The sequence below is a fragment of the Canis lupus genome, chromosome 8, assembly GCF_003254725.2.
Source record: "Canis lupus dingo isolate Sandy chromosome 8, ASM325472v2, whole genome shotgun sequence".
Classification (NCBI taxonomy): Eukaryota; Metazoa; Chordata; class Mammalia; order Carnivora; family Canidae; genus Canis; species Canis lupus.
The window spans coordinates 27,383,111-27,396,705 of record NC_064250.1 but is presented as its reverse complement, the minus strand read 5'-3'; the positions used below and the strand labels follow the sequence as shown (position 1 = coordinate 27,396,705).

At 39.5% G+C, this 13,595-nt stretch overlaps 1 pseudogene; it reads left to right on the top strand.

The window, feature by feature from the left end:
- The first annotated feature begins 293 nt into the window (after positions 1–293).
- On the top strand, positions 294–2,156 carry LOC112657890 (fibroblast growth factor receptor substrate 2-like; annotated as a pseudogene).
- The last annotated feature ends 11,439 nt before the right edge of the window (positions 2,157–13,595 follow it).

The following is a 13,595-nucleotide window of genomic DNA, read 5'->3' as shown; positions in this document are numbered from 1 at the left end:
AGCCTAATTCCAAAGCCTATGTATGCTCTACATTAACCACTTAGTCATAGGACACAAGATTGCTCTACCCAGGGTGTACTACATACAACACACTCACTCATTCAATACATTTTTAATGAGCACCTATTAAGTGCCACATGCTATGAAATGCTAGCGATACCAGTAAACAAAGTAGACAAGGTCTCTAGCTACTTAGACATGATATTCTAACCAGGAAATGCAAATAATAAGTAAGTAAATAAAACAAGAGATAATTTTAAATACTAGTATCAGAAATTGAACAGGCTAATGAGATGGAAAGCTTTGGAGTGTCGGCATTTGCCTCTCCGAGCAGGTGGCATTTGAGCAACAGAGCCATGGGCAATGGCAGAGGGCTCAAGGTGGGAACGAGTTCCGTGTGTCCAAGGAGCTAGAGAGCAATGCAGTGCAGCTGGCCTGTGGTGAGAGGGGGCGCAGCACCAGGTGAGCTCGGGAGGTGAGCAGGGCTAGATCACCGAGGCTCTCGCAGGCCACGTACACCAGAGAGGAGTCTGGTTACAAAAAAATGGAACTTGACTCTGGCTGACCTCAAGGCACAGATAGAAGGTACTAGAATGGTAGCTCAGAAAGATGGGAACCAGAGCAGAAAGTGATGAGCAGTTGGCCTTCTCTGGGCCCCATAGAGGCTGCTCAAGTGCTCCTGCTCTTTCCCATCTTGTTCTCTCTGCTCAGGATTTGATTTCCAAAAAGAGTATGATTTTGCTTGGGTCCTGTGTCTCACTCTTGGCTGAAGGACAGCAGAACACCATGACTCAGAATCCAAGCCACCACGTTCGATCTGAGCGCCGTTTCCAGAAAAGTGGGGGTGGGTGCTGGCAGCAAAATGAGCAAAGGAAAGTGACAGTTATATCTATGCAGTGATTTGAGTGAATGAATGCTGTTTAAATCTGTGCCTTTAATTACTGGGATATGTTCTTTTTTTACAAAAGCAAATATTTTAGAAATAGCAGGAAGCCAACTGATTTAGCTCAAAAAACAACAGAACTTCCACAGCTCAGTTGAAACTGAGGCCAGAGCCGATTTTACCTAATACATCTTTTCCAAGAAATGAACACAAGATATCACTGCCTCTAAGTTACTCAGAACTGAACTGGGAATTTTTTTTTCTCATAGCATAAAAATCCACATAGCTGATAAAAAAAAAAAAAAACTTTTTTGAAATTTGGGGAGCAAGTACATACCTATATCAACACTACAGGAGTTTCAAGAAGAGCAGAAAAACCATACAAATGTGCATGTCCCATTGGAGGTGAGGATTTCTAATGCTGAAAGAAGCACAACCAAGTAGTACTGAGGACAGAGACCCTCAGATTCTTCTTGGATCCAAAGGAGTCAAATTTGTCTTAGGACCAACCCCTGTTCAAACGTAGTTAATGTAAAACGGGAAACTAGAACAACTTGAAAGAGACCAAGTCAGCGGAAGTGGTGCCAATAGCACAGAATGGGACACTGAATATGATAATGATGAGTGAAGAATTGCACCCTCTATTAACAAACTGGTGTATGAAAATATCAATGGGCTATCTATCCCTAGTGCCTCGGGGGTCAGGAGAGGTCATTTAACATCTGGCATTACCTCAGTTACCCAGAATATCAATACCTCAGCTCAGAGAAGAACTGTGTTATTAAACTATGAAAATTTACCATCTTTGCCTCCTATCTAGGAAGCCCCCAAGCTAAGTAGGGATGAAGATGACAACTTTGGACCATAGATCCCATCTCTAAAGGGCCACCATACTAATCTAGATCCAGCTCATAACTGCAAATACAGAGAATGTAAGAGTGCCAGCAAGTGCTTACAAAATAGAATATTCAAGACATCGGGACTGTATGCTGACAGTCTTTAACTTTGATATCAGATGCCCAAGTTTAGAACACAGGCAGCCCAATTACATACAGGTTGACTTGGAAGGTGGCAGTGACTCTGACAACTGTCAGACTCCAAAAACGCCTACCGTTGCCCTTCCACAGACCCCTACCAGGCACACACAGTTGCATGCTGTGATAGACATCAAGAGGAGAGAGCTGCTGCTCTATCAGATTTGCAGAAAGTACTGCCACGAGATGCCGGTGCATCTAGGAAGACCAGACATAACAGTACTGATCTGTCCATGTGAGCCTGGAAAGCAGTACATTGTTTGCACCTTTGTGAAGTTTTGAAAAATGAAGCTGCAAGTGCTCCATTGTCATTTTTAAACACTAACTCCTTTTATTGACTGATAAGATTTTTTTTCTATTTTGTGTGCTTCTTTAATTGAAGGGAATTAATGTAGAGCAGATACTCATTAAAGCACACTAACTTCAGTATATACTACTCAGTACCATACAGCAGCATTCTCATTTTCACATGCCTATTTAAAATGAGAGTTGAGGGCACCTAAGTGGCTCAGTCAGTTAAGCGTCTTACTCTTGGTATTGGCTCAAATCATGATCTCAGGGTCGTGAAATCAAGCTCTGTGTTAGGCTCTGCGCTAAGGATGGAGCCTGCCCAGGATTCTCTCCCTCTCTTTCTCTCTGCCCCTCCCCCTGCGCACGCGCGCTCTCTCTCTCTCTCTCTCTTTCAAAAATTAAAATAAAATGAAGTCAGTGACATGCTGGTTGATTTTTATCAATATTCTGGACTTAGCACATAGCATTCATATCTAAGTCATGGTTAGACATTTTATAAAACCTCTTGATAATGTGCATTGCTAACATAACTCTAGGCTTTGAAAGTAATATTTGTAGATTCACTATTCATGGTAAGTGGCCTTCAGCATGTAACATGAGCATTCCTTTATTTCATTAATTGTAGGCCTTTTGACTTGAGCCAAAACATATGTAAAGGAAATAGAAGTACCACACCTCCTTATATACCAGTCAGCTCCTTTACCTTCTGCATTACTAGAAAGAGTCCGATATGAATATGGTTTGGTCTTTGTGTGTTGAAAGGCATGAAGGGACAAGATTTCCTGTTTACTCATTTCATGATACCTTTTGAAGGACATGCTCAGATATCTTACTCAGAATTACATCACACTCAAGAATCAGTCTCAGATCACTTTACCCAAAAACATTTGGAAACTGAACCATAAACTCTTGAAAGTTCCTCTCCTGTAGATTATTAACAATAATATTTTCTGGAGGCATTTGTGCCATCAGGTAACCATTTGCCTTCAGTTTTCTCCTTTGGTGTTGGGATGTCTCATTTTGCTGCTTAACGTCTTAAAATGTTTGAGTTTGTAACATCATAAAAGCCATATACAAAAGACCCACAGATAATATCTTCAATAGGGAAAAACTGAGGGCTTTTCCTCTATGGTCAGGAACAAGTTAGTGATGTCAACTCTCACCATTACTCTTTAACATGGTACTGGAAGTCTTAGCCTCAGCAATCAGACAACAACAACAACAAAATAAAAGGCATCCAATTCAGCAAGGAAAAAGTCAAACTTTCACTATTTGCAGATAACATGATACTCTATTTAGAAAACCCAAAAGATTCCACAAAAAAAAATTGCTGGAACTAATACATGAATTCAACAAAGTAATAAGAAATAATGTACAGAAATCTGTTGTATTTCCATGCACCAATAATGAAAGAACAGAAAAAGGAATCTATTCCATTTACAATTGCACCAAAACCCATAAGATACCTGGGAATAAACCTAACCAAAGAGATAAAAGATCTGTACTCTGAAAACTATAGAACACTTATGAAAGAAATTGAAGAGGACCCCCCAAAATGGAAAATCATTCTATGCTCATGGGTTGGAAGAACAAACATTATGAAAATGTCTATAGTACCCAAAGCAATCTACACATTTAATGGAATCCCTATCAAAGCACCACTAGCTTTTTTCACAAAGCTAGAACAAACAATTCTAAAATTTGTGTTTTTTTTAAGATTTTATTTATTTATTCACAAGAGACATACACACAGAGAGAGGCAGAGACATAGGCAGAGGAAAGAGAAGCAGGTTCCATTCAGGGAACCCAATATGGGACTTGATCTTGGGATTCCAGCATCAAACCCTGAGCTGAAGGCAGATGCTCAACCGCTGAGTCACCCAGGTGTCCCAACAATCCTAAAATTTGTAGAGAACCACAGAAGACTCTGAATAACCAAAGCAATCCTGAAAAAGCAAAGCTGAAGGCATTGCAATTCTGGACTTCAAACTGTATTACAAAACTGTGGTCGGGACGCCTGGGTGGCTTAGCAGTTGAGCATCTGCCTTTGGCTCAGGCCCTGATCCCAGGGTCCGGGGATCGAGTCCCACATGGGGCTCCCTGTGAGGAGTCTGCTTCTCCTTTGTCTATGTCTCTGCCTCTCTGTGTCTCTCATGAATAAATAAATAAAATATTTTTTTATAAACTGTGGTCATCAAGACAGTATGGTACTGGCACAAAAACAGACATATAGATCAATGGAACAGAACAGAAAACCCAGAAATGACTACAACTATATGGTCAACTAATCTTCAACAAAGCAAGAAAGACTATCCAATGGAAAAAAGTCTCTTCAAAAAATGGTATTGGGAAAACTGGACAGCCCGATGCCGAAGAATGAAACTGGACCATTTTCTTACACCATACAAAAAAAATAAATTCAAAATGGATGAAAGACCTAAATGTGAGACAGGAGTCCATCAAAATCCTAGAGGAGAACACAGGCACTAACTCTTTGACCTTGGCTGGAGCAACTTCATGCTAGACACGTCACAGGAGGCAAAGGAAACAAGGCAAAGGTGTATTGGGACTTCATCAAGATAAAAAGTTCCTGCACAGCAAAGGAAACAGTCAACAAAAATAAAAGGCAGGGTACAGAATGGGAGAAGATATTAGTAAAAGACATATCTGATAAAGCTTTAGTATCCACAATCTATAAAGAACTTATCAAACTCAACACCCAAAAAACATAATCCAAAAAGATTGTATCCAAAAATCCAACAAAGAAATGGGCAGAAGACATGAATAAACATTTTTCCAAAGAAGACGTCCAGATGGCTATCAAAACATGAAAAGATACTCAACATCATTCATCATCAGGGAAATACAAGTCAAAACCATGATGAGATACCACCTCATGACTCTCAGAATGGCTAAAATTAACACAGGAAACAACAGATGTTGGTGAGGATGCAGAGAAAGGGAACACTCTTACATGTTGGTGAGAATGCAAAGTGGTGCAGCCACTCTGAAAAATAGTATGGAGGTTCCTCAGAAAGTTAAAAATGGAACTACCTTAATATTCTGCAATGGTAGTACTGGGTATTTACCGAAAGGATACAAAAATACAGATTCCAAGGGGTACATACACCACGATATTTATAGCAACATTATCAACAATAACCAAACTATGGAAAGAGCCCAAATTTCTATCGACTGATGAATGGATTAAGATGTGGCATGTACAAACGATAAAATATTAGTCATCAAAAAAGAATGAAATCTTGCCATTCACAATGACATGAATGCAGCTATAGTACATTATGCTAAGCAAAATAAGTCAGAGAAAGACTAATTCTATATGATTTCATTCATGTGTGGAATTTAAGAAACAAAACAGATGAACATATGGGAAGGGGAAAAAAGAGAAGGAAGCAAACCATGAGAGCTTCTTTTTCAAAGATTAATTAATTTATTATTTGAGAGAGAGAGCGCATGCACAGGGGGCAAGAGGCAGAGGAAGAGGGAGGGAGAGAATCTCAAGCAGACTCCCTGCTGGGCACGGAGCCCAACAATGGGCTCATTCTCACAACCTCAAGAACATGAGCTGGGCCAAAATCAAAAGTTGGATGCTTAAGCAACTGAGCCACCCACCTGCCCCAAGACTTAGTTGTAGAGAACAAACTGAGGCATCCTGGAGGGGAGGTTGGTGAGGGATGGACTAAATGGGTGCTGGATAGGGAAGGCACTTGTTGTCATGAGCACTAGGTGTTGTATGTAAGTGACGAATCACTAACTTCCACTTTGGAAACCAGTATTACACTGTATGTTAAGGAACTAGAATTTAAATAAAATTATTTAAAAATAAAAATAAGTGATGCCTGGGTGGCTCAGTGGTTGAGAGTCTGCCTTTGGCTCAGGGCATGATCCTGGAGTCTGGGATCGAGTCCCACATCGGGCTTCCTGCATGGAGCCTGCTTCTCCCTCTGCCTGTGTCTCTGCCTCTCTCTGTGTTCTCTCATGAATAAACAAATAAAATTTTAAAAATAAATAAATAAATAAATAAATAAATAAAAATACAATGTTTGAGTTTGTATATACTTTTGAGATTGGATTATGTAATCATTGTTGTTTACTTTGCATTTTTGTCAAATTGTGGTTTTGAAGGCTCATTTGGAACCCACTGTTATTCTATAACATGGTTGTCCTCGTCCCATATTTATTTATATGCTGTTTACTTTTTAAGTTGATAAAAACAGTCACTTAATTTGAAAAAAAAAAACATTTTAAATCATTCTTTGGATCTTGCTGGTCTGAAAATCTGTCTCAACATGGATTCTTGAGTGAGTCATAAAAACCAGGTTTCCCACCCACATCAACCACTTCATTAGATATAACCTTAAACAAGGTAATTAACCTCAATAAACCTTAATTTGTTATAAACTGGAGATAATAGTACCTACATGATATAATAGTTATAAGGATTAAGTGAAAAACTAAGTGACATGCCTAATATAGTATCTCATCAGGATTCCTCTTGGTTAAGCTCTTGCAGATCCCGGCAATGCAGAATGGTCAGTATGTAATTAAATACACCTGGCTATTATACTTACAATGTGGATGAGGAAGGGGAAAAGGTTTGCAAAGTATTTTAGCCTTGAATAACTTTACGAGATTTTCATTCCTTTAGTATTGTTCACACTGATGTTTCTTAGGGTAAGTAATTGTTAATAGCAATTGTTACTGTGCTCACAATGTACCAAGCACTATTCTAAACACTTCCCATTTATTAACTCAACCTATATAACAGCCCTATGAGGTTGGCATTACTGTTGTCCTCCATTTTAAAGATGAGGAAATTAAAGCAAATAAAGTTTGTGTAAGTTACCCAAAGTCACACAGCTGGTACGTGATAGAGCTGTGTGATTGGAAATCCCACATGTCGGTTCTGGGGCTTTCACTCCTAACCATTCTGCTCTACTTTCCAAATAGGAAAGAAGCACTAATCCACATATACCCTCAGTGGGATGCCCAGCTTCCTCCCTTACATGCAAAGTTGTTTCACTTGGGGTATGGAATAACAAATTACAACTCCAATTTTAAAATTACATGTGTTTTGTGGATCCTCAAAAATAGATTTAAAGAGTTTTTAAGTTTTAAGTCTTGTTAGAAAAATACTTTATGTGAATTAATTCTTGGAGGACAGGGACCTGTCTTTTTTAGCATTATTCCAATAGGAAACAACCATTTCCTATATGCTTCCTTAGACACATGAACAAATGAGCCACCACTACCTATGTACACTCCTTTAACACTTGATATTGGCCAAGTTTCTCAGCTCCATCTGTTCATGCGAGTGGCACACATGGCATGAAGATGTTATCAACTGGAATCAGATAGTGATATGGGATTAGAGGGACATAAGTCTTCTTTTCCTGGAATGGATTAAGATGGTTTATCTCCAAGTATTTGACTATTTTAGATACCTCTTTTAAGTGGAATCATGTAGTGTTCTCTCTTCTGAAACTGGCTTATTTCACTCAGCATCATGTCACCAAGATTCATCCATTCTGTTCAACAGAATTCAGTTCTTTTTAAGGCTGAATAATATTCCAATGTACACATATACCATATTTTTTTATCCATTCATCTGTAGACAGACATTTAGGTTGTTTCCATATCTTGGCTATTATGAATAATGCTGCATTGAACATGGAAGTGCTAATATATATACAGTCAAGGAGTAGAATGGTGGTTGCTATAGGCTGGGGGAAGTAGGGAGGGGGAAGTGCTAATCATTGGGCATAAAGTTTCAGTTAAATAATATGAATGAGTTTTAGAGTCCTGCTATACAACATTGTACTTATAGTTCACAATATTGTGTTGTACACTTAAAAATTTGTCAAGAGAATAGTTCTCATGTTAAATGTTCTCACTACAATAAAATTTAATTCTTTTAAAGGTCTTGGAGAAATTCGGATAGAGACCTGGTCTCCCTGCACACTGGCCTTTGGCTTTGGCCCTCTCAGAGGATCACCAACGTAGTGTAAAAAGGATTTCTTGTTTAGGCTCACTCCCATCCAGTGTCTGGGAGGATTAAGACCAAAGCCAACTCCAGGAAAATTTTCAAAGTAAACAAGATATCTCTTTGGTAACCTGTCACTGTCCTTTCCATTCATCCCTCCTCACCAGAAATACAGTATCCCAAGTATGGAAAGCTTCCAACAGCTGCAACTTAACCCCATCCCTACATCAGGAACCATACTTAGCTCAATCTTTCTTCTACTTCCCTCACTAATCAAATCTCCCAGCCTTCAATTTCGAGGTTATTGCCGTATCAGGGTAATAATCTCCAATACAACTTCTTGCAAATTCCCACGTAGATATTCATATAAACTTCTTGAAATATAAAATTTCAACAAAAGAAATCCTGTCCACCATTTGGCAGGACCTAAAAACCATCTAGCCCCATGTCAGCACAAAGGGGGCTGGACTGTGGAACATCAGATGCAAAGAGAACTGATTGAAATAAAGGGACTCCACCCTCTGGGACAGAGCCACTGGGTGCCTGGGATGGACAAAGAAAGTGTGTGTGTTACCCTGTTATCAGTACCCAGCTCAGAAATCCAGGGCCTGAGTACACAAAATAATACCCAGAGAGCTATGTCCGGGTGCTCCTAACAGGGCACCACCTCTTCTTTTTGTTTCCACTCAGCACTATACCTCTCAGAACACCCATAGTTGGAGGCAGAGGGGGTGTACCCTGCCATGGAGGTGATGCTGGCACAAGAAGGCTTGAGGCAGGAAGATCTCCAGAGGTCAGCTATGCTAAGGGTGTTTTGCTAATATTCTTGTTGAGGAAAATTACCTTTCTTACTGAAACAGAACAAAAGGAAGGGAAGCTTAAAAAATTTTAAGCTATCACTATTGCTGCATTGAGGACACTGTGGACAACTGCTCTGAGGGAAAACTGCTTTCTTTTTCCTTTTTTTTTTTTTTTTTTTGTTTTTTTGATTGTTTTTTGTTTTGTTGTTGTTGTTTTGTTAAAATGCTTTAAGGGAAACTCACAACAAGGATAGATGACTGAGAGAACGTGGAGCTAAATTGTTCTGTGCTGTAACATGAGTGTTTCATGTTTGGGCAGATAGGTTTGGGTTTGCTTGTTCATTTTATTTTAAGAGACTTCTTTTTCCTCCTGGAAGCCCAGAGATTGCAGTTGGGGATCTCAAGAGAAAGAGGAGATGGAAAAAGCCACTCTGATCTAAAAGGGTGGTCTCTAAGAACATGGAAGCAGAACAGGATTCAAGGAAAGAACCAGCCAGAAAGGAACTCCTTCTGACAGTGTGGCTGATGGTCTTTGTGCACAATGATATCTGATCACCAATTTCAAGATATTTCAGGTGCTTGCGTGGCCTAGTGGTTGAGCGTCTGCCTTCGGCTCAGGTCGTGATCCTGGGATCCTGAGATTGAGCTCTGCACCAGGCTCCCTGTAGGGAGCCTGCTTCTCCCTCTGCCTGTGTCTCTTTCTCTTTGTGTGTGTGTGTGTGTCTCATGAATAAATTAATAAATAAATAATAAAAAAGATATTTCCTGTGTTGTGACAGGATTCTCTATTACCACCCTCCTTGCCAAGTCTTTAAAGACTTTTTTTTTTCAGATGCTTAACTCCTATAAACTAGTGCCAGTTTTAAGTGAGAAGTGTCTCAGTGTTTGAGACCTAGTGATTTGGGATTAGAGAGCAAACCAAAATGCCCAGGATTGATTGAGAATAAGCCAGGACCCAAGCAACACATTTCTTCTAACACATACGGTGCTTTCAATAAGAAGAGCTCTATAAATAAAAATATCTCCATTTTATTATATATTTGTACATATTTTTAAGATTTCCTCTGTTTCCTGTATTAACTCTCTCTCTTTTTGTGGGTCAGTTCTGCCTATTGAATCCATGCCTATCATGCTTTTGGTCTGCCTTGTTTTAGTTATATTTGTGTTGAGGTATATTGAACTATAGTGGTAGTTGTAATTTTTTTTTTCAAACCAGTGAGACTGTTCTCCAGCAATAGGACTGATCAGGGCAGAGGAGGATATGAATTGAATATATAGATATTCCTCGGTTTCAGTCTTCCCCAACTCTCCTGTGGCTATAAGTTACCTGGGAAATTAAACCATTTATCTTGCCTAATTTTCTACTTTTGGAGCATCACATTGGAGGACACCCACTCAAGGAGTATTCTCAGCTTTATCCTAAGGGTCACCATGAAAGTAGAGGCAATGACTCATCTGGGTAACTTTATTTCCTAGTGGGCCACCATGTCAGGGGTCCCCAAGACCAAGTTTATGTTCAGTAATTTACTAGAAGAACTCATAAGATACAGTTATACTCACTGGCACAGGTTATTACAACAAAAGGATACAAAGCAAAATCAGCAAAAGAAAAAGATGCAGGGGCAAAGTCCTCAGGAACCTAGAACCAGCTTCTAGAAACCTGTCCGAGTGGAGTCACAAGAAGTACTTAATTCTTCCAACAACATATATGGTGACACATGCCAACTGTTGTCTACCAGGAAAGCTCATTAGACTTAGTATACAAGGTTTTTACTGGAGGTCCCTCACATAGGGACCTACCATGTGTCAAAATTCCAGACTCCTAGGAGAAGAGTAAGTGTTCAGCATAAACGTATCATTTGCCCAAACAGTCTAGGCTGGGTACAGCAAACCTTCCTTATCAGTTAGGGAATGGTCAGAAAACTCCTGAATTCTAAGTTTCCAGATGCCGGACAAGGGCCCAACTTGAAAGCAAGCCTTTCTAAGGACAGCTGTCTCAGGGCTGCTATGTTATCTTTCCTGCACCATCTCCTGGAGGTCACTCTGGCCAGCCCCCTACCCTACCATCTCTAATCTTAGAGTTGTCCTGGATTCTGTGGGGTAAGCTCAAGTCTTGGAGGCCCTGTAACAGATTTCAGGATCTCTGATTCTATTTATTTGTGCCATCAATACATAGGAAGTTCTCAAAAACATGTAATGAAAAGAGCTATGTAAAAAAAAAAAAAAAATAAAAAATTGGGTAATTTAAAAACTGAAAAAAAAATAATCCAAAATACTAACAAAGAATGATGCTATTACATGCAATTTTTGTTTGTTATATTTTCACAAGTCATTTCTTATTTCCTAGTATAAATGCATGGTAGTTTCCTAATTAGAAGACAAGTATAAATAATGTTAGTTTTTAAACAAATCCAAGTGACAGTCTAGTAGGTTAGATTCAGAATTTGCAGTGTTGGGACAAGAGCTACTAGAGAACTTTAACCCCAGGGATATTTTTGGCCACAGATTCTGGGTGAGGCCTACAGCATAAAACATTTGTTTCTGGGGACCCAAACTCAGCACTGTTCCCTTCCATTTGGTCTTTATAGCTTTAATTCATGAAACACAATGGTCGACAAGTAAAACAGATTAACTAAAAATAGAAAAATTAGGACCCACCGATATTTCTCATCAGTTACCTTCAGTGGCAAACACCACACACTGAGAGTGTTACAACCAACTTTTAGCCATCTCCACTGATGGACAGAAATAATTGTTTTAGGGATTCCTGGGTGGCTCAGTGGTTGAGCATCTGCTATCAGCTCAAGTCATGATCCCAGGGTTCTGGGATTGAGTCCCACTTTGGGTCCCCCACATGGAGCCTGCTTCTCCCTCTGCCTGTGTCTCTGCCTCTCTCTGTGTGTCTCTTATGAATAAATAAATAAAATCTTTTAAAAAAAAAGAATTGAAAAAAAATTTTAAAGAATTGTTTTAAATTTTAATTATTTTCCTAAGCTAATTTTCCTAAGGTTCATAATAAAAATTAGCTTCCGAGAGGGAGGAGATATCCTGGAATATTCTAGGTAGCAGTGGAAAACTATCCTAATTGTTTCTTAAGGTGTCATGAACAAGGGCATAGTTTACATTGTTACCATTCATTATAACTTATGATAACAATGATTCAAAAGTATCCATACCCAGCTAGTCTAAGTAATGCCAATGCTTTCTTCCTAGCCTCAAATTACTTTCATCACTACTTCAATATCTTTACTTCAAGAGGACTGTAAATCTATAATCAAACTACATTTTCTATATCAGGAAGAAATAAAAGTGACATTAAAACATATATACCTGATCTAGCCATTACATTCCCAACAGAAATGTGTTCAGGAAAAACATGTACCGATATCCTTATGGCAGCATTGTTTGTGATAATCAAAAACTGGACACCACTCAAATGTCCACCAACAGTAGGAGAGATAAATGCAATTGTGCTACATTCTTATAATGGAATACTATACAGGAATGAAAACAAGAGATTTGGGCAACCCGGTGGCTCAGCGGTTTAGCACCGCCTTCAGCCCAGGGCATAATCCTGGAGTCCCAGGATCGAGTCCCACGTCGAGCTCCCTTCAGGGAGCCTGCTTCTCCCTCTGCCTGTTTCTCCACCTCTCTCTCTGTGTCTCTCATGAATAAATAAATAAAATCTTAAAAAAAGAAAACTAGAGATTTGGCAAGAACAGAAATGAAACTCGCAGGTATAATATTGAGTAAGACAAATCAGACAATATAGATGTTCTGTATAATTCAACTTATGCAAAGTTTAAAAGAAGCAAGAGTAATTTGTGATGTTGGAAACCAGGGTGGTGATTATCCTGAGGGAAAGAGAGTGGAAGTACAACCAAGAGAAGCTTCTAGGCTGCTCATAATGTTCTGTAGATCAATATATGTGAGTTTGCATGAGTTATTCAATTATAAAATTCATTGTGATACAAACTTAAGATTTATTCACCAGCATGTGTTTTAGTGCTTTAAAAATACTACCCAAGAAAAGCAGTTTTGCCAAAGAGCTTACACATCAAGAAAGACATAGTTATGAAGATTCTTTTTTTTTTTAATTTTTATTTATTTATGATAGTCACACAGAGAGAGAGAGAGGCAGAGACACAGGCAGAGGGAGAAGCAGGCTCCATGCACCGGGAGCCCGATGTGGGATTCAATCCCGGGTCTCCAGGATCGCGCCCTGGGCCAAAGGCAGGCGCCAAACCGCTGCGCCACCCAGGGATCCCTGAAGATTCTTTTAGTAAATGTTTTATGATTCTAAGAACCAGGCTAATAGTATACCCATAATGCCTATTTCTCTTCTTCTTACAAACCTCTGATTCAGAGGGCATTCCATTAATTCCAGCACAATGTCACTGGTTCCCGCGACCAAACCTCCAACCCCTGCATAACAAGTCCTGTATTTCTGGGAGTCTCCAGAAGGTGTCTCCACGTGCTCCCAATTCTGTGGGCAACTCCTCTGCCCCTTGAGTGAGCAGCTCTTCCCACCCTCCTCCAAGCTGTGCAAGAGTGAAGTGCAAGAGAATGACTCACTAGTTCAT